The 21,222-nt window shown below is 41.5% G+C and overlaps 1 pseudogene; it reads left to right on the top strand.

Annotated features, from left to right (window-relative positions):
- Positions 1-1,191: 1,191 nt before the first annotated feature.
- Positions 1,192-6,597, top strand: LOC142449101 (eukaryotic translation initiation factor 4B pseudogene; annotated as a pseudogene).
- Positions 6,598-21,222: the final 14,625 nt, after the last annotated feature.

Here is a 21,222-nt window from a genome sequence, read left to right on the forward strand (position 1 = left end):
CCTTAGGGTTTTGAGTAGCTTATAAAGCATTGTTCATCAATATCTAAGGCGGCATAAAGGATAGCTAGGTTTCTTTGTTATCTGAAAGTTTTAACAAATGGAAATTTTTTCTCATGGCTATCTATCTCACTCCTATCAAAATAATTCTGAATCAAATGATCCTATAAGACAGACTAGAACTGCCCCTTTGGGTTGCTGGGAATATAACTCTTTCCAGGAGCATCTGGTACCCTTGAGCCACCAAATCTGGATGTTAGCAACCTAACACATAAATCTCTACAACATTGGAGCTCTTCTCTCTCATGCATTCAGAAATTAGAAGTCCAAGTTCATGGTGTCTAGGCTTTCTCTCTGTTAGCTTTGGAAGCAGGTTCTTTGCCCCTAGCTCAAAATCTGTGAGCCAGGTGTTCCTTGAAAATTCCCAATGTGTGCAGGCACCAACCTCCCGTGATTCTAGGTGGGACCCAATCCAGGTTTCTGTTTCATGGAAGTAGTCAGGTTCTCACCCTTGGTGCTTGCTTCTCTCTCTGTTTTTCTTGTAAGACAAGAGGCCATACAGGTCACACCCCAGGGAAGCTCATTTTACTTAAGCTCAAGAATGATGACATCAGATCATGTCATGGGGTAATTACAAAGTTACATAACTGCCAAACTACTGAGAATCATGGCTCAGTCAAATTGACACATATTTTGTGAGGCACACAAAAAAGCATCTATGACACTAACCTACTAGCACTTCTGTTAAGGAGCTTAGTTTTAAACTAAGCTATGCCTAAAGGTCAAATTGAAGCAGTGAGCCTAAGAGACTGAAGGCTACAGAGAGAGCCCAAATCTCAGTCCAGCAAGCTCTGGTTCCCTTTGTGTCTTTGAAGTACAATACTCTTCACTTAAGCAAAGCTGCTAATTTTTTGAGTACTTACAATAACAAAGCAGAAAATATAAACATATAAACGATGTGTCTCCCAGTGACAGGTATTTCTTTGGGTGTCAATTCCCTGCTGCAAATTTTCTTCAACACACTGGTAGAACTAATGGAAGATGTTCTTCTTTACATATTATTTTCTAAAGTTGATCCAGGTATGTGTGTTGACGTTAGATGTCGTTGACTCTGTGCACAACAGAAAGAAGCATAGCCCCATCTGCACTGCCCTCACCTCAGTTCCCAAGCTCGAGACCATTATTGTAGTCACGATGCGCATCCTGTTTTTGGCTCCCCTTGGTATACCATGCTCAAGATGAAATTTACGCTTCCTATTTGTAATTTATCATAAATGTTGAATTTTCTTTGCTGTTGTTTACTTCCCACACGGTTTCTCTGGCCCAGCAAATCTGCGCCAGCAGTTTACTTGTGGGTTCAATATTTTTCTTATCAAAATGTCTGACTGTGAGACATGTAAAATGTAAAAATGGCAGAAGTATTCAGAATTAGACTTGAGGACTAGGAACCAGTCCTTACTGCTGGTGCTTGACAAATGGTTACTAGAACTCTCTCTGCCGCCTCTTACTAGTTCCTTCATTGCCATGTTTTCTGTCTTAAACTTGCCTTGTTATCTCAGAAAAAGATTGTCCTATAGTGAAGGGTTTTATTTAGTAACCATGTCCTTATTTAATGGGTCCAATCAGATCCTATGTTAACCTCCATTCTATGATATTGCAGTTAAAATTTTCTTTGTCTATCCCTATGTTCAAGGGTTTTCTCTTGGGATCCAACTAATTCACACTTTTTGTGAAGTAACTTAATTTTATTATGTGTCTGGCATAAGGAGATATTTTTTTCTTTACTTCTCTAACACAACGAGAGTTTTATTTTCCATTTAGGGGCATATTAATGGAATCTCCTCAAAAGTGAGCTTATCATGTCTATCCAGTTTCTAACAACCATCTCACTTTCCAAGTGTCACATGGAGTATAGTTTATAATGGATACAAAATATTAATGCACTCAGCAGCTAACACAAAGGTTGGAGGTTTAAGACCATCCAGAGGCTTCTTAGAAGTGAGTCCTAATGATCTTCTCTCCAAATGTCATCCATCGAAGACCCTCTGGAGCTCAGTTCTCCTTCCTCCCATATGTGGTCACCACCAGGAGCTGGAACAGATGTCACGATCAAGAACAGCTTTGTCTTAGAAAAACCAATCCTAGCTAAAAGACCATGAACATCCTGCCATTGTTTTTTTAAAACTGTTTTATTGATGGCCAGTTCAATAATTCAGTCATATTAAGAAGAGTTCTGCAATGATCCCCGCAATCCATTTCAGAACATTTTTTCTTCCTGTAGTCGTTGTTAGCACTCCTTTGCCCCTTGTCATCACTTACCATGCCTCTAGGTCATTATTAATCCAATTGCAATATCTATAGAATTACTTTTATTGGATTTCACATATAGAAAAACATACAAAACAAAAATGAGAAACAAACAACCCCAAACTCCCAAAACAATGACAAAATAAAACAGAAAAAATCTCAGTAGAAAAGAAAGAAGAAAATATTCAAAACTGAAACAAATTTAAAATGGGTCAAAAGGAGGATCAGGTGATAAAGTTACATTTTAACCTAACTACATCTGCCATCATTGGTTTACAATGCTCTCTGTCTGATAGTATGTCTATTCCCATTCCTGGACCGTGGTCAGGGGGGTTTCACAGGAAGCTTACTCCAGGTGGAGACCTTGCAAATGGATTTTGGGATTTCACTGTCATCCATAGCCTTCTCTAGACCAGGCATTAAAAATTTAAGTGCTAATAAAAAGCCCCTCCGCTGGATCAGTGTGTCTTCCATGTGGACTTAGTTGACTCCTCATTCAAATGGCCATTTTTGTTTGAAGACAAGCCTTTGAGACCCCTGAAGCTATTCTTTCTGATAACTGAGAACCATCTGTTTTCTTTACCACACTTTGCTATAGCACCAATAGCTTCAGTGATCTCTTCATGAGATAAAGCATTGAACTTAAGTAATTGGACACTATTTACACACACAAAGAAGGTTGGAGATAGGGAAATTTTTTCAACAATACTTACAGGGGCAGAACTATACCTGATAGACTAACACATGTAATAGAAAAGCAAATAAAGCATGAAAATAATAAATATATGGCAGGCCCAGGTCAATATTCATTGGGAATCTTTAAAGCAAGAAATCAAAATCAAAGTTCAATGACCAGCAATAGCATAACCTTGGGATAGCGATCATCTGCTTCTTCGTCCACTTAGTGTTTTCCAATCTTACGTCCAAGGGAGTATTTTAGTTCTTTAAATCTGCTGTAGGTGAATTTAAGGACAAGTTCAGAATTTAAGGACAAGTTCAGAATTTAAGGACAAGTTCAGAATTTAAGGACAAGTTCAGAATTTAAGGACAAGTTCAGAATTTAAGGACAAGTTCAGAATTTAAGGACAAGTTCAGAATTTAAGGACAAGTTCAGATGACTCAGTGGTGTTTTCAGATTGGATCCTTCTGACATGGCCTACGAATGTTGCTCACCTTGAAAGTACAAGAAGTCTGAAAAGGCAAGACCATAACTGTAGGGTGGATGCAGTAAGGTTTTACAATGAAATCCTCATAGTACAACCCTTGCTGCCCTCAAAGAATGAGGTACCCTTCTGTAATGAAAAACATTCCTTAGTCCAACTTTTCTTCCCTTTTCTCACCAATATAGCTTTCAATTTTCTTTAAACCCCTACACTATCATTTCTTGTTATTTCCTGTGTCTTGGAGAAATTCTATCAAGATCGCCCTTTTGGATTTCTTCCAAAACAGTCACCATAGCCTTCGGAGCTGACGCCTCTGTCTTTCCAAGGTACTCAGATGAGACTAAAGCACATGCACCAATGGGAGAAACATCTTCAGACAACCACTGATCCCTGAACTGTTTCAAATAAACCAATCCATATATGAGCAGGAACCCAGAACAATATTTTTATCTCACTGTCATGTATGTGTGTGTGTGTGCATATATAAATGCTTCTACTCTTGTCATTAATGATACCCATATACTAATTCCCACTGCCAGTATTGCTGTCAATCAGATAAATTAGTGCTAAGAAAAGCGCTATGCTCAAATACATTCAACTGGGACTGGCAAAGCCCCTTGTTCTTTGGTACCATGTTGCCAACCATAATAGTGATAGAGCACTGACATTTTGCATTTTCACGAGAATATTTTGACATTCTGTTTTACCTGTTATACTTGTGTCTCAGGGAGAAAAAAACAGAGTATACTTTTTACCTTGTAGTCCCCAAGAATATATATTTTTTGAGATTTACTTTTAAAAGGCTAAGGGAAATTTTACTTTATATAATCACATATACCTACAAAAAATCCCAGGAATACATAACCTATGTTAGCTCATAGTTTTTATTTCAATTCTTCTCTCCAGTCAAGATCAATCTATCATCTCCCACTAAATCAGTAGTACACCTCTATGAAGGTTCTGTGGGTCGTTTCTGTGGAAATTCGGCTAGGCACAAAGATTCCTGAATTCCAATTAAAAATATTTATGGCTTCTTAATGCAAATATTGGAATATCATCAGAATATTAATGGTACTCTGTACTGCATCATCATTTTATCTATCTATCCTGACAGCTCAGCTTAAACCTTACCCAGTGCCTGGCTGAGCTAAAGACTCCGATAAAAGCCAACTGGCTGTGTTTCAAGCTAAATAAAACAGAGGTGAGGACAGAGAGGGCAGAGAAGCAGGTGGCGACATAATTTAGAGAGATTTTTAGCCTGGGAGTAGTCCCACTTGTGATTGTGCTGCACAACCTAAGAACCCAGGGAGGATCATCCCCAGTGCTTGACCCAGACACGTTTTCCTATCATCTAGGTCATAGATTCCCAAAGGATTCAGCCTACTGCCCACTTTTCAGAAGAATATTAGTATCCCCCTCCTCCTGCAGTTAAATTATTTTGTACTATAGCCCATTATCCAGGATAAAGTGTAGGTATCTGGGTTTGCAACACCCCATGGGTCTCTCCAGAGGGTGGTATTGTCTACTTTGGGAAACACTTTAGAAATTTGGGTCCAGCTTCCCCCAAGGTGGCGGCCTCAGCAAAAAAGAACAAGAGGAAGACACTCTCCCTGACTGACTTCCTGGCTGAGGGTGGGGCCAGCGGTGGAGGAAGCACCCAGGTCCCCAAACCAGTCAGCGGGGCTGATGACACAGATACCTAGAAGGAGAGGTTTCAACCACTTGGGGCAGTGAAGATGATGATGCATATTGACCTCCAATTGACCGTGTGATCCTGCCCACTGCTCCATGGGCTGCTCGCGAATCCAAAATAGAACGGAGCTGTCTTCCCAAAATACCACTTTTCTAGGGAATGTGACAGACGACTGAATCAAGGAATTATTTATAGGGTTAAATATCAGTGCTGTGTGTTTACCTCGTGAATCCCGCAATCCAGAGATGACAAGTTTTGGCTGTGCTGCGTTCGAGGACCTGGACCCCTGCTCAGTGCCCTGAGCCTCGGTGTAGAGTCTCTGGGTAACAGGAGAATCGGAGTGGACGTTACTGAGCAAGCACAACACAGAGACAGGGATGATCAATCTCTTGGCTGAGGTAGAAATCGGGATGCTGACAAAACAGACCCTGCCTGGAGGGCGCGTCCCACCACTCGCAGCTTTGACCACTACCCTTCCAGGAGAGGTGATGTCGGCTTTGGAGACCGGTATCGAGACCATGACGATTCTGACTGGGTACCGTGATGGCCCACGCTGGGATATGGATTGGTACGGGACCGGGATCGACGTGATGACCAAGGTACAGAGACTGTGAGAGAGGTTACGACTCCAGGGTAGGTGGTGGCAGACGCGCATTTGCTAGTGGATACTGAAGGGACGACGACGACAGAGGAGGTGAGGGCCGCTAGGAAGACGGACCGCGAGGACAGACGGAACATCGGTCGTGGGGCTCCGGAGATGATGACTCTCGAGATGATTATGGGCGTGATGATAGAGCTCCCCCCACCCCCACCTCCAAGACTCAAACTGAATTTAAAGCCTCAGGAAGATGATTCATCTGCTAGCACATCCTAGGAGAGCGCGGAGTGGAATCGCGGCTGCAGCAGGGCCAAAGAAAGTTACAGCGTCAGCAGGACAAGCCACAGCTAGAACCACGACCTCAGGAGAGACACCCAAGCTGGCCAAGTGAAACACAGGAACTGGAAAGGTCAAGGACAGGACGTGAGTCATCACAGATAGAGACCTGCACCACTGCTGACAGAAATACACAAACGAGAGACTGTGAAAAGTCTCTGCAAAATGAAACATTTGGGAAGGAGGGAGATGTCCCGCTCCAACTTCCAAGCCTCCCCAACTTGATCAGCCTAGAGAAGTCATGGCAGTCCCTCCGCCAAAGGAGAATGCTTGGGTGAAGCGAAGCTCGAGTCCTTCTGCTGGGTCTCTGAGCTCAGACACCGAGCTGCAGTCCCCCGCAAGTGCGGGAGGGAAGGTGGCTCCCCTCCACCATCCGAAGAAGGACCAGCAAGGAAAGATGAAGCTGAAATCGATGGGTGAGTTTCCCAGAAGGCCAATGTGGGAGCTCCCGCTGTGGTCCAAGAGATGGAGAGAACAAAGACCACAGGGTGCTGCACAGATGAAACACACAAGTCTCCTCTCTAGCTCTTTGGTGCTTCTTTCCCCCCACTATCATGACCTCAATTCTACCTTACAATGGGATTCGACCAGAAGATGCACACGGCTACAGATAAGAGCCAGCAACAAAGAGAATCCAGGGTAGATAAACCCCTCAGGACCAACAAGGAGAGTAGAGAGACCAGGTGGATTACGGGAGGGTGAAGGGAGAAAAGGGGAATGGATCACAAGGATCACACCTAGAACCCCTCCTAGGAGGAGGAATAATGGAAAAGTCGGTGAGGGGTGACAGAGGATGGTGTAAGATATGGAAAAATAATCTACAATTTATCAAAAGTTTTTGAGGGAGAGCAGGCAGGGGAGGGAGGGTGAAGAAATGGGAAACTGATAAGGGGCTCAAGTGGGAAGAGAATGCTTTGAAAATGATGATTGCAGCATATGTGTGAATGTACTTGACCCATTGGAGGAATGTATGGATTGTGATAAAGAGATGTAAGAGCCACCAATAAAAAAATTTTTTTTAAGTGCCATCTCCTGGGGGGAAAAAAAAAAGAAATTGGGGATTCAGTAGATTATTATGATTTCTAACAAACATGCCCTATCTGCACTTCCATGATCTCTTAAATTGGCCTTATTCAAATAACCCCATCATCAGACTGTATCATCACTGAGGGCAGGATCCCTTATGTTCAATTTTGCCTCTTTGGAGCACGGCTTCAGCATGTCAGATGGTCGGAAGCCAGGATATGTGTGTAAATGATGAATGAAAACCTGGCTAAGCCGCTAAGTAGTTTATGTTAATCCTAACCCACAAAACCATGCTGACAAATCTTTTGAAAATGAAGCCTAGTAATGTATAGTACAACTTCCGACTTAAACCAACCAGAATGGCAGCAAAACCAAACAGATAATTGGGAATAGCTCTCTGTCATTTGAAGTCTCTAGGTGGTACAAACGGTTAAGCACTGGGTTGCTACTCAGAATATTGGAAGGTCAAACCCACCCAGAGGCACTTCAGGAGATCATAGCCATGGAAACCCCATGGAGTGCAGTTCTAATCCATTTTTAAAAAAAGGATTATGAGTAGGTATAGACTGGCTGGAAAGTGTGTGTGTGTGTGTGTGTGTGTGTGTGTGTGTGTGTGTGTGTGTGTGTGCAGACACCGCTACATATAAGGATACAAAATTAGAAAGCACAAAAAGGCTGGATTTCTGTCCTAATTTGCAGCTCAGTCAGGAAATTTGTGCAGGGTGCCACCCAGATCCTCAGTAAAGTCATGAGGAATTTTCTGGGTTATCTAAAGAAACAAACCAGTGATCTTTGTATGTGTTGTATATAGACAGAAATTTATATCGCGAAATGGTGAAAACAGGTGTAGGAATAGACAAGTCCAGTCTGGTTCAAGCTAGGCTTCTCTTGACATGTGGAAGCTGATGATGACCAGAAAGCAACAGGAGATGAGGAACCAGACCAGGATGACAAACAATTGAACTTAAGTGATGGGATACATTAATTATGACAACATACATATGACGGAGAATCTGTAAAGATTCTGTTAAGATCTGTAGATTTTCAATTAGAAGGGTACATTTTTACTGTGCAAAATGTTCCAGATTTAAGAAAGTTCACAGCTATCGCTCCTTTTTTGTGCCTTGGCAAACTACATTGCACACGTTGAACTCAAAAACGGAAGGAAATACATACTTAATGTATTTCTAATAATTTCAGTAATTTGACATAGACAAATTACTTGAGAAACTTTGCTCAAGTCAAGAGAACTAATGTTAGGTAATTTACAGCACTGAAGAAGAAGGACACAGAGGTAAAGTAGCCCTGCCTCTTAGGTGGGTATCTAATCTCTAAGGGTTAGATATTCTGAAGGATTGACACTCGAGCTCCACTTCATAGATGCATGGGTTTATTTCATAGAAAACATGTTTAAGCACATCTGTGAGATCAATTGATGGCTGCAAATCAATATACATGTCTCTAAATTCATTAAATAAAAAGTAACAAGACAAACAAACGTAAGAAAACTGACATTTAGTGAATTCAGAATCACAGCCACACTATATAGGGCTTTGACACTAATTATTCTTTTTTTAATAGTTTTATTAAGGACTCATACAACTCTTATCACAATCCATATGTACATCAATTTTGTAAAGCACATTTGCACATTCATTGCCCACATCATTCTCAAAACATTTGCTCTCCACTTAAGCCCCTGGCATCAGGTCCTCATTTTCCTTGATAATTTATAAATTATTATTTTGTCATATCTTTCCCTGTCCGACTTCTCCCTTCACTCACTTTTCTGTTGTGTGTCCCTCAGGGAGGAGGTCACATGTAGATCCTTGTAATCAGTTCCCACTTTCCAACCCACCCTCCCTCTACCCTCCCAGTATCGCCACTCACACTGCTGGTCCTGAAGGGATCATCCTCCCTGGATTCCCTGTGTTTCCAGTTCTTATCTGTACCAGTGTACATCCTCTGGTCTAGCCAGACTTGCAAGGGAGAAGGGAGAATTCAGATCATGATAGTGGGGGTGGGGGTAGGGAAGGAAGCATTTAGGAACTAGAGAAAAGTTTTATTTTTCATCGTTGCTACATCGCACCCTGACTGGCTCATCTCCTCCCCGAGAGCCCTCTGCAAGAGGATCTCCAGTGGCCTATAAATAGGCTTTGGGTCTCTACTCTGCACTTCCCCCCTCATTCACTATGGTAAGATATTTTTGTTCTGATAAAGCCTGATATCTCATCCCTTTGGCACCTTGTAATCATACAGGCTGGTGTGCTTCTTCCATATGGGCTTTGTTGCTTCTGAGCTAGATGGCCGCTTGTTTACATTTAAGCCTTTAAGAACCTAGAGCTATATCTTTTGATAGCCGGGCACCATCAGCTTTCTTCACCACATTTGCTTATGCACCCACTTGTCTTCATGATCTTATCATGAGGTGAGCACACAATGATATGATTTTTTTTTTTTGTTCTTTGATGCCTGATAACTGATTCCTTTGGCACTTCGTGATCACACAGGCTGGTGTGCTTCTTCCATGTGGGCTTTGTTGCTTCTGGCCACTTATTTACCTTCAAGCTTTTCAAGACCCCAGGCGCTGTATCTTTTGATAGCTGGGCATCATCAGCTTTCTTCCCCATATTTGGTTATTCACCAGCTTTGTCTTCAGCGGTTGTTGACACTAAATTTTTATGATAGTGGAAAGCCTCCACTTTGTCCTTTGGACCAGCTGTGGGGTTTGAACTCCAACCCTCTGGTAGGCACCCAATGCTTACTTATCTGGGCTCCTTAAGTTCATTAAACTCAAAAGCTGACTGCCATTGAATTGATCCCTATGCATGGGAATGCTATACGATGAGGTAGAACTGGTCCTTCAGTTTCTGAGACTGAAGATCTTCACAGGAGCAGAAAGCCACCGATTTCTCCCTCACAGTAACTGATGGGTTCAAACTGCTTATTTTGTAGTTAGCAGCCCAATTTGTAAGCCACATAGTACCAGGGGTCCTTTAAAGCTCATTAAGATGCCTAGAAATTAACTGATTGATTGATTGGCTAAAGGTCAATGAAACAGTGGCTTTCAAGAACATCTAATGGTCAGTTAATTTCAAGGCATAGAGGTAAACTCAGAAGGATAATCCTGACAGATTTTCTTAAAAAATAGAGGACAACCATGGGAGCTAATTATGAAGAAGCTGAAGACAATTGAAAACTGCACTTCTGACAATTCCCTGTCAAGGTACTTCTGCAACCATTGTTGGAAAATCATAAGCAAAGTTTTACTGATGTGTGATATTAATAATATTCTTCTATAGTTTGGGTATTCTGTTGTTTCTGCTTACTTTGGAATGGACACAAATGAGAATTTCTTCTAGTCTTCCAATTGGCCAAGTAGCCGTCTTACAAATTTCCTGGCCTAGACAATTGAAAACTTCCAGTGTTTCTTCAGTTTGCTAAAACAGTTCAATGGATATTCTATCAATTGCTGGAGCCTTATTTTTGGCTAATGCATTCAGTGCAGCTTGAAATTCTACCTTGAGCATCATTATTTCTTGCTCATATGGTAGCTCCTGGAATGGAGGAATATCAACCAGTTATGGAATACTGCATTGTTTAAAATCTAGAAAGGTATGCCTCAGGGTTGAATCTCCTCATCATAGTTATTTCATCTGTATCCTAAATTAAACGTCAGAGAAGTTGGATTATATGAAGAAGAATGTGGCATCAGGATTAGAAGAACGTTTATTAGCAACCTGTGATACACATATGACACGACTTTGCTTTCTAAACGTGAGGAGAACTTGAAGCACTTGCTGATGAAGGCCAAGGATGATAGCCTTCAATATGGATTACAGCTTAATGGGATAAAAACTAAAACCTTCACAACAGGACCAAAAGTTAACATCGTGAGAAATGGAGAGGATGCTGAAGTTGTCAAAGATTTTGTCTTGCTTGCATCCACAAATCATTAATCAAAGCTTAATCTTTTGACTAAGAGGTCAAAAGATATATTGCATTAAGTAAATCTGCTGCACTATATCTCTTTGGAGTATTGAAGAGCAGGGATGTCACTTTGAGTATTAAGGATATTACTTTGAGTATTAAGGTGCACCTGACAGAAGCGATGACATTCTCCATTGCCTCATCTGCTTGAGAATGTTAGACAGACCATAGAAAAATCAGTGCATTTGAACTGTGGTGCTGGAGAACATTGAAAGTACCCTGGACTGATAAAAGGACAAACGGATCTATATTGGAAGAAATAAGGCCAGAGTGCTCCTTTGAGGCAAGGATGGCAAGACTCCATCTTACATACTTTAGACATAATGTCAGGAGACACCAATCCTTGGAGAAGTCCCTGGTAAAGTGGAAGGACCGCTAAAAAGTGGAAGGCCCTCAATGATATGGATGGACACCACAGCTGCATCAATGGGCTCAAGCATGTGGACAACTGTGAGGATGCCACTGGACCATGCAATGTTTTGTTTTGATGTGCATAGGGTCGCTATAGGTTGGAGCAGATTTAATAGCACCTGACAACAGGTACTGGCCCAGGTGCCCTGGTGGCATACCTGTTACAAGTAGTTTAAAAGTTGGATTGTTAACCACAAAGTCAGCAGTTTGAAACCACAAGTTGTTCCATGGGAGAAAAATGAGACTTTCTACTCCCATAAAGATTTCTACCTTGGAAACTCACAGGGGAAGTTTTATACTGTATTATAAGACTGCTGTGAGTTGGAATTAACTTCATGGTAGTGAGTGTTTTGAGAAGTAATGGCTCAACACCTAACAACAACAGGAAGTGGCACAAATGAGTTAGTGTTCCACCACTAACCAAATGGTTGGTAGATTGAACATACCCACAGGGCACTAAGAAGACAGGTCTGCTTCCAAAATTTCCCAACCTTGAGAACCTCGTGGAGTGCAGTTCTACCCTGTACAATTAGAGTCGCTATGAGTAGCAATTGACCCAGTGGGGACTAGGAATATTAGAGAAAAGTGAAGACTTAAGTGAAATAGAATGTCCTTAAAGACATTTCCACCAAGTCTAAAAACTCCTCCCCTAGTAAATGTTTAGCATTTCAAGACCAGAGTCTAATCCTTTGTCTTCTGTGTAACCTACTGTGCATATCTCAGTCCCTGGAACATAGGAGGTACACAATATGAACTGTGGATTATCAGTCAGGAATATTACATGCAATTGTTTCTTCTGGAGGATGTATTGAATTCAAATTCTAATTTCATTCTTTAATATCTTCTAATTATTTTTTAATTTCAGCCAAAGTGAATAATAAAATCTTCACGTTCTTTATTAGGAGTCATGTTCTAATCTTAAATTTCCTTACTAAATGTCCTCCAAAGAGTTCTAAAATGATACAGTTGGATGATACTTATTGTTCTTGATTTGAATTTAAAGTGCTAAATCTAATTTTTGGCACATGACTTTAAAGTGTTGTGACACCGATTATAATTTATAGCAAAAGGGAGGATTTACTGATTCAACTGTGGATATGACACAGTCGTAAACACTAACCAACATCTCTCTGTAGTGTGATGTCCTATTTGCTTATCTTCCATGTTACACTGAAAACTCCTTGTGGGCCACAATAACATCTTGCTCACCCCAACTAAGTCTAGTCTTTGTCACCATAACTAACACATGACAATCCTAAATAAATATTTGGTAAAGAAACAGATGGGACAAGTGCCCCAAAGAGGAAGGTACCAGCTCAAATTCTGAATGAATTGTCTGGTGGTTTTTCAATTTATGCTGGAAAAGCTTGAACACAAGAACACATGCTGGGGAGCAGGGCATTTTTCTACTAGATGTTTTATTTATCGCTACATCTTTAAGACAGGCAGAAGGAATGTGCTCCAGGAAGGAGAGTGGGATGCTGGGTGTCAAGTCTCTAGGGTTCAATTCCCAGCTCTGAATCTCACTAACTTCAAGGCCTTGGGCAAGTCACTTAACCTCTGTTGCAAACAGAAATAATACCACCTCCTTCCAGGAGCACACCAAGGCAAACTTGATTGATGGCTAAGCCTTTAGAGTCTCTGATGAAATGTGCTGAATGACTGCCAAGTATTACTCCTGCTAATAATAATAATGTTTTTCTAACTCAGTCCCACTGAGCAATATAAATCAGTAACAAGGGATGGATTGCTTCAACGCAGCAAATCGTGACCAATTCTGTATGAATGAAGGATGATAGACTTAATTCCACCCTACTATCATGTTCAGGTACTCGGTTCTCTCCTTATTTATAATGAGAGCAAGTTGTCATATGTCTACATGAGATGTCCAGGCTACTTCAGAGAGGAGAAATGAAGGAGGAAGACCGACACAGCTGGCACTTCCATGGTGTGTAAACATCATGCTCCATCATATGGTTGGCCATCCACATTAACAATTAAAAAATAAATTTAAAAGTATGATTAGTCAGACAAAAATGTTGCCCCTTGGTATTTCACCAGTTTTGTGGCTTTCTTGCATCCCAAAGGGACTTTTCATGAATCTAGATCCACTGATTTTGTTTCAGAACATCTACTTCTTGAAACAAATTAATTCTACATTACCCACAAACTTTGTTCTTTTCCCTTGCAATATGTATGTGATTTAAAAATAAAATGTATTAGACTTTTTCTGGTCACAAAACAATACATGTGTACTCTGCAAAACTCGCACAAAGGTAGAAGACAAAGTACTGAGTATTGAGTTGTGGTTCTAGGACAGAAATGAGGGGTGTGTTCTCTATGTGGACTGTTAGGCTCAACCACAAGTGTGTCACTGTTTGTTTGTCCCATTCTCTTCACTTCCATTATATACCTCAGTTCTGCATCTTCTAAATTAGAGCAATAATATATATCTTCTCAGGTTCCCAGGAAAATAAGGTGAATTCACACACTACATGTGACTTAGTTAAGTGTACCTAGCACATATTGTTTAATATGATCTGATCATTATTATATAATTACTCACAATCTCTAGTCTTAAAGATAACTTTTCTTAAGGTCTTTTGTAGGAGTCCTGGTGGCATCGTGATTGCACAATGGGCTGCTAACTGCAAGGTCAACAGTTTGAAACCACCAGATGCTCCGCAGGAGGAGAGCAGGGCTCTGTACTCCCTTCAAGAGTTAGTCTCAGAAACTCAGAGGGGCATGGCCTGCTAACTATTTAAAACTTAGGAAACCATTAGTCTCTTTCTGTACCTCTCCTCTTCTTGTGCTTGTTCTTCTTCCTGGTGCCTTCTTCTTTGCTTTACAAATACCCCTGAGATTACTTAAGTGCTGACTGAAAAACCAGAGCATTTGCTTGGACTATTTTGGTTTTGAGCGCAGAGGTGAGCCCCTTTTTACCATAATCATCTGGTTTGTGGCTTTGCTTATGCACATATTACAGGGTCTATGGTAGGCAATCAGGTTTGAGCACACAGAGGTGACCAAAGAACTTTAGAGCCTTTATTTTTCCAGTATTTCAAAAGTTTAAGATAAAAGGAATTGTTTTCATTTGTTAAAGAATCATTGAATGACAACTAAAATGAAACATGGTGTTCTGACATGTAATTAGAAATTGTAGTGTTCAGTGAAGATAGAAGTGTTGTTAGAAATCACTCTTCTTGGTACTAGAAAAGAATTGAAAATAGCTGGTATGCAAAGGGCTTCAACTGGACCTCACTCAAAACTAGCCTTCAAGGTCCCCAAGGAATTCATTAATGCTTGTGCTCATGTGTCAGCCTGAATGACTGGAAGTTTCTCTAGCTAAAATGAGAAGCATGAGTCATGTGCGATTCTAAATAAAATAGAAAACTATTTTGGAATTAGTATATATGTGAATATAGATAGATAATAGATATGGAATACAGATATGATACGTATTGCATGTGTATATGCACATATACATGTACACACACGTGAGCACACACTTTTGTATATATATATAGATGTTCTGGTTGTTAAGTGCTGTTGAGACCATTCAAAGTCATGATGACCACAATGAGATGGAACCATTTGACATAATACAAGAAAGAACTTAGAGATAACATTCTGAGTAATAAGAACTCAGAGACAAGGCTTATTAGACAAATCTATCTTCTTGAAAAATATAATTGAGGGAGAATACAGAAGGGACAATATAGAAGAGGAGGATAGTAACTGAGCTTGGTAGTTGGGTTTATTGAAGCTTTATTAGTTAAAAATGTAATGATACCCACTTATATTATAAAAATTCTTATAAAAAGCATAGCACAAGTCTTCAGACTCCTACCAATCTAGTGAAAACTTCAGAATGAGAGGAGACACTTCAACAGTACTTTTCATAAACTATACATCTGCCCAGACACTGGTCTTTAGATATACACTATGCTATTTTAGAAGAGAGACACTGTACATAACCTCAAACTTACAAAAAGCAGTATCATATTTGTATAGAATATCTTATAGTTTTCTTAGCACTTTCAAGAAAAATTGTAAGAATGAATTAAATTATACTGGGAAAGCTGTTCTTAAAAATTCCATGGGTATTTTTAATCTAACCTCAATTTAAAGCCCTCTAATTTATCAAGAAAAATAAGTCTTCCAGAAAAGCAAGAAAAAAAATATGGTCCATGTGCTTGATTTCTCATCCTAAAACATCACAACATTAAACAAGTATTTACCTGACCTTAATACACATTATTTATATTTAATAACTAACTGGTACAAGAGTAGTAGGAAAGACTGTGGCTTTGGTGAAAATTTCCTACCCAAAGTCTTTGTGCTTTAGTATTGAGGCAATTCTTTTTAAAATTAAGTCTAGAATATTGGAATGAGCATGTATTCCCCTGGCTTCATTGTCCCGTAACTCCTAATAGGTTGATGTGGGCGGCCTTTCCTCCCTTGCTCACTGCTTCACTCACTCACGGAATCATGACTGCATGGGTAAGCAGACATCTGGAGCGAAAACTTGAGAAAAAGCACTTCAAACATATACTCTTCAACGCAACTTTTATCAGTAATACAGAAAATACTTTTATCTTCATTGCCTGCAAGACAGTATCTGTTGGGTGTTTCAATAGATGAAAGAGTAGTACAGAAGCTATTAACTTGTACAGGTAAATACAAGAACAAGTATTTAAGACTAAAACTAATACGTGGTTCTCGGAGAGGAGCTAGGACAAAGGGCTTCAGTGGTGTTTCTTTGTAGAGCTAGGCCTCCTGACATTTCATGCTGGTGTTTTAAGGCCGCGTGTATGTGGCTATTTTCCACTGGTTTTAACATATGTCCTTTAGCGGGCCTCCTGGGCTTTATGTGCACATCACTGTCACTGCTCCCAAATTGTAAAAGGTAACTTGGTTTATTGCAGGTAAGGCAATAAATAATTAGAAAATCATGGAAAAAGAGACTTATTTCATCAGATAAGGAGAAAGACTAGAATTTCTACTCATGTAAACAGTTAGTCTTGGAAACCCATGGGGAGAGTTCTGTCCTGTCCTGTAGGGTTGCTATGAGTTGGCATCGACAGGATGACAGTGAGCGAGCACACCCCTCAGATACCATTGTGCAGGCTCTTTAGGTACTGGATATATGGAGTGAATTCATCCCACTTTGTTTTCTTAATTGTGTTAGGGACTCATACACCTCCCATCACAATCCATACATACATCAATTGTGTAAAGCATATTTGTACATTCGTTGCCCTCATCATTCTCAAAACACTTGCTCTCCACTCAAGCCCCTAGCATCAGGTCCTCATTTTTCCCTTCTCTCCCCTCTCCCCCCTCCCTCATGAACCCCAGATAATTTATAGATTATTATTTTGTCATATCTTGCTCTGTCCCACATCTCCCTTCCCCCACTTTTCTGTTTTATGTCCCCCAGGGAGGAGGTCACATGCAGATCCTTCAAATAGGTTCCCCCTTTCCAACCCACCCTCCCTATCCACTCCCAGTATTGCCACTCACACCACTGGTCCTGAGGGAATCATTCACCCTGGCTTCCCTGTGTTTCCAGTTCCCATCTGTACCTGTGTATCTCCTCTGGTCTAGTCAGGCTTTCAAGGTAGGATTCGGATCATGACAGTGGGAGCGGGGGGAAAGAAACATTTAGGAACTAGAGGAAAGTTGTATTTTTGATCGTTGCTATGTCGCACCCTGACTGTCTCATCTCCTCCCTACGACCCTTCTGTAAGGGGATATCGTGTGGCCTACAAATGGGCTTTTGGTCTCCACTCTGCACTCCCCCGCTCATTCACTATGGTAAGATTTTTGTTCTGATGATGCTTGATAGCTGATCCCTTGGCACCTTGTGATTGCACAGGCTGGTGTGCTTCTTCCATGTGGGCTTTATTGCTTCTGAGCCAGATGGCCACTTGTTTACCTTTAAGCCTTTAAGACCCCAGACGGTACCTCTTTTGATAGCTGGGCACCATCAGCTTTCTTCACCACATTTGCTTATTCACGCACTTTGTCTTCAGCAGTTGTGCTGGGAATGTGAGCATCATATAATGCCAATTTAATAGAAGTATTCTATCATTGAGGGGGTACTTGAGTGGAGGTCCAATGTCCTTCTGCTACCTTAATACTAACCTTTTAAATATATGCACATAGATCTATTTCCCCATCCTCATGTATAAATATATTTGCATATGTACATGTCTTTATCTAGACCTCTATAAATTCCCTCTGCCTCCCAGCTCTTCCCTCTATTTCCTTTTATTTCCCTCCTGTCCCACTATTATGCTCAGTCCCCACCAGGGTTTCAACAATTCCTCTTAGTTACATTACCCTTGTTCATGCCCAACCAGGCCTCCCACAACCTTCTCACCACCGATTTGGGTCACTTGTTGTTCCCTTGTCCCTGGATTTATTAAACACCACTACCTTTCCCTCCACCTCCCCTTCTCCCATGTCCCCATGGAACTATCGGTCTCATTGTTTTCTCCTCTGATTGTTCATCCAGCCTGTCTTATTTAGACAGACTTGCAGAGATAATACCATGCACAGGAATAAGACAGAGCACAACCAAGCAACAATAGACAACAAAACAACAAACTAATGACAAAACAAAACAAGAAAGAAAAGCTTGTAGTTAGTTCAAGGATCATTTGTTGGCCTTTAGGAGTGTTTTCCAGTCCAGTCTGTTGGGGCACCATGCCCTGGCCCCAAAGTCCACCTTCAGCTTTCTCTGGGAACCTCGCTGCTCCATTCCCTTGCTGTTCTGTTGCACCCCCTTGATATTTTGTCTCCGTGTGGTGGGTATGATCAGGTGCAATTCCCTCACTGTGTCTCTGGTGTTGTCGCCTATAGGGCTATGGATCAGTGAGGGATGTTGTGTCTCATAGTGGGGCCGGCCATGTGGTCCTCTCTGTCGACAGGCTGTTCTAATTGGGAACATTGACATCCTGGCCTGGTGGGCCACAATGTGCTCCACTCTCTCCTCCTCCCCCTTCATCTGCTCCCGTGTGCTCCAATCAGATATGTCCCTCTTCCAGAGCTGTAAATTCAGTGTCGTCCTTTGACATAAATTCTTCTGAGGGGAGGGGCAGATGTCCCCTTAGTAGTTGGGGTTGGAGCCGACCCCCAGACCTTTCCACTGGTTCCCCACTCCACGCTGGCATGTTGCATTCACAACATGGAGCATCGGGTTGAAGTCTGGTCCCTCTTTCCCTGTGGAGACACAAACAATACCCTCCCCTTGGATGGGTTAGTGTCCTATGCCCCACACCCTTTTCTTTTTTCATTATTATTTTTTTTTCCTTTCCCCACCTCTTTTTTTAGTTTTCTACCATGTGTATCCCTGTATTTGGTCTGGTCCCCGCCACACCACCTGGTTCTCACCCCAGGAATATTTGTATACCGTAGCTTTTTCCCTATGCCCCATTTGCCTTTTTTTTTTTTTAACACTTACCTCAGCAACCTTTCAAGTCTTTCTGTATGTACGTCAATGCTATCTTTAGGTCTGTTTTCTCTTTTTTGCCCTCTGGGTGAAGTTGTTTTATGTGGTGGTCTCTTATTTATGCTTGGTGAGTGTTGTTCTTCTGCCCATACTGGGTCGGCAAGGATCTTTTGTAAGGCTGGGTTTCTTCTAACGTACTCTTTGAGTTTTTCCTTATCTGGGAAGACTCTTACTTCTCCATCTATCTTGATCAATAATTTGGCTGGGTAGAGTATTCTTGGGTTTGCATTGTTTTCCTTCAATTTTTTGAATATGTTACTCCACTCTCTCCTCTTCTTCATAGTTTCTGCTGATAGGTCTGAGCATATTCTTATTTGGGAACCTTTATATGTGATTGCTTGTTTTTCCCTAGCTGTGTTAGGTAGCTTAGCCTAGGGATTTGGAAGTCCATTGACGCATGCCCAGGATAGCCAGCATAGGACAAAGCTGGATTTTCCCACCAGTGGGCACGGATGGCCGTTAAACCTGGAGCAGCCCACCTGGGCCAGGTGATTACAATTCAGCCAATCGGATCGACCTGGAGTGGTTCACCACGCCTCCCCTGGGAATCCTTGAAAAGGCAGGAACCGAGAGGGAGAGGGGCTTGGCTTGTCTGGTCTTTTTTGGAGGAAAACTTGGGAGAGAGATCCTTGCATGGCTCTGAGCAGTCTCTGCCAGGCCGCATGGTCAAAGGAATCCTATGGGTGCCGCGTAAAACCTGAAGCTTCTTTTAACTCTCATTAAATTCACTTGGATCACGAGCCCGGCTTCAGTGTGAATTCTTTCTCGTGTGGAGCCAAGGACCAATGTTGGAATTTAGCCCAGGAGAGAGAGAGACCTTACAGCTGCTCTCGTGATTTTCTCCATTTCCTCAAAGTTGGATAATTTAACTATTATATGCCTTGGTGACTTCTTCCTGGGATCCAGACTCGCTGGTGTTCTTTCAGCCTCCTGAATGGTTGCCTGGTTTTATTCACTAAGCTGGGGAAGCTTTCCTCCAAGAATTTTCTTACTATTGTTGCAGATGACGTCTTTGTTGTGTCTTCCTCCGGTAAGCCAATAATTCTAATGTTGTTCCACTTCATAGCATCAGACATAGCTCTTAAGTTTTCTTCAGCTTCTCTGATGATCTTATTAGATTTTTTTTAGTGTCTGTTAAAGTCTGCTTAGCTGTCCTCCAAGTCATTGATGCGGTTCTCTGATTCCTCCAGTCACTTCTCGAGGTCCATGAGTGTGCTACTAGTTTTTGTTATCTCCTCTCTAAGCTCCTGTATTTCTCTTTGATTTATGGCTTTTACCTCTTCTATCATTTCATCCTTTTTCTATGTTGTTTCCCTCATATCCTCTATGATTTCTTTCTGTGGCTGCTCAATGTCTGCTTCCTCTATGCATGTCATTATGTTCAGGACATCTTGCATTGCGTTTTGTTTCTCCCATTTTTTCATTGAGGTCGTTGGGGCTGATGACTGTTTGCATTGCATTGTTTTAGATGAGCCAGGTGCCATTTTCCTGGGAGTCGAAGAGCACTGGCTCTCTCTGGGAGACTTGTAGGAGAACTTCTTTGAACTGCCTACAGGTTATTTCACTATGGAATTAACCTACCACTTTATCCTCCTTTGGCTTCCCTCTCAGGGGAGTGACCCAGAAGGGTTGCCTGCTTTGGTGTTACGGAGGTTAGGTAGAGGTTCTTGCAGCAGCTTGGAGCATTGAGGAGTGTTGGCCAAGCTGCCTTATGCCCCCAGGCACACAGGCAGGAATTTTCCAGTAAGAAATTGAGCAGAGTATCCCCTGGTGGGAGTCAACAGGGCTTTTCCCACCCTATCTAGCTACACAGAGTGGAGCTCACATAGCTGGGTGTGGCACAGGTGTAAATGCTCTAGGCTAAGAGGAGTTGTCTGCAGGTTAGCAGTAGAATGTGAGAGACCAAGAACGAGGCAAAGAGGAGACCAAAAAAAGTTAAAAAACAAGCCCGTTGAGCCTGAGGATTTTATTTTTTTTATCTCCCTGGCCAGCTAGAGTATACTCAAATGTAATTGTCTCTCACAGTCACTGGGCTGCAGCTCTTTGCTGTTTAAAGCTGACTCTTGCTACAGCAGGTCTTTGTTATGCTAAAAGTCACCAGGCCCTGTAGCTGAGTTCTGGCATTCCTTAGCTATGTTGCTTCTTATGTTGATATATGTTAAGGGCCTCCGCCTATGTGTTC

Source organism: Tenrec ecaudatus, chromosome 5, assembly GCF_050624435.1.
Source record: "Tenrec ecaudatus isolate mTenEca1 chromosome 5, mTenEca1.hap1, whole genome shotgun sequence".
Classification (NCBI taxonomy): Eukaryota; Metazoa; Chordata; class Mammalia; order Afrosoricida; family Tenrecidae; genus Tenrec; species Tenrec ecaudatus.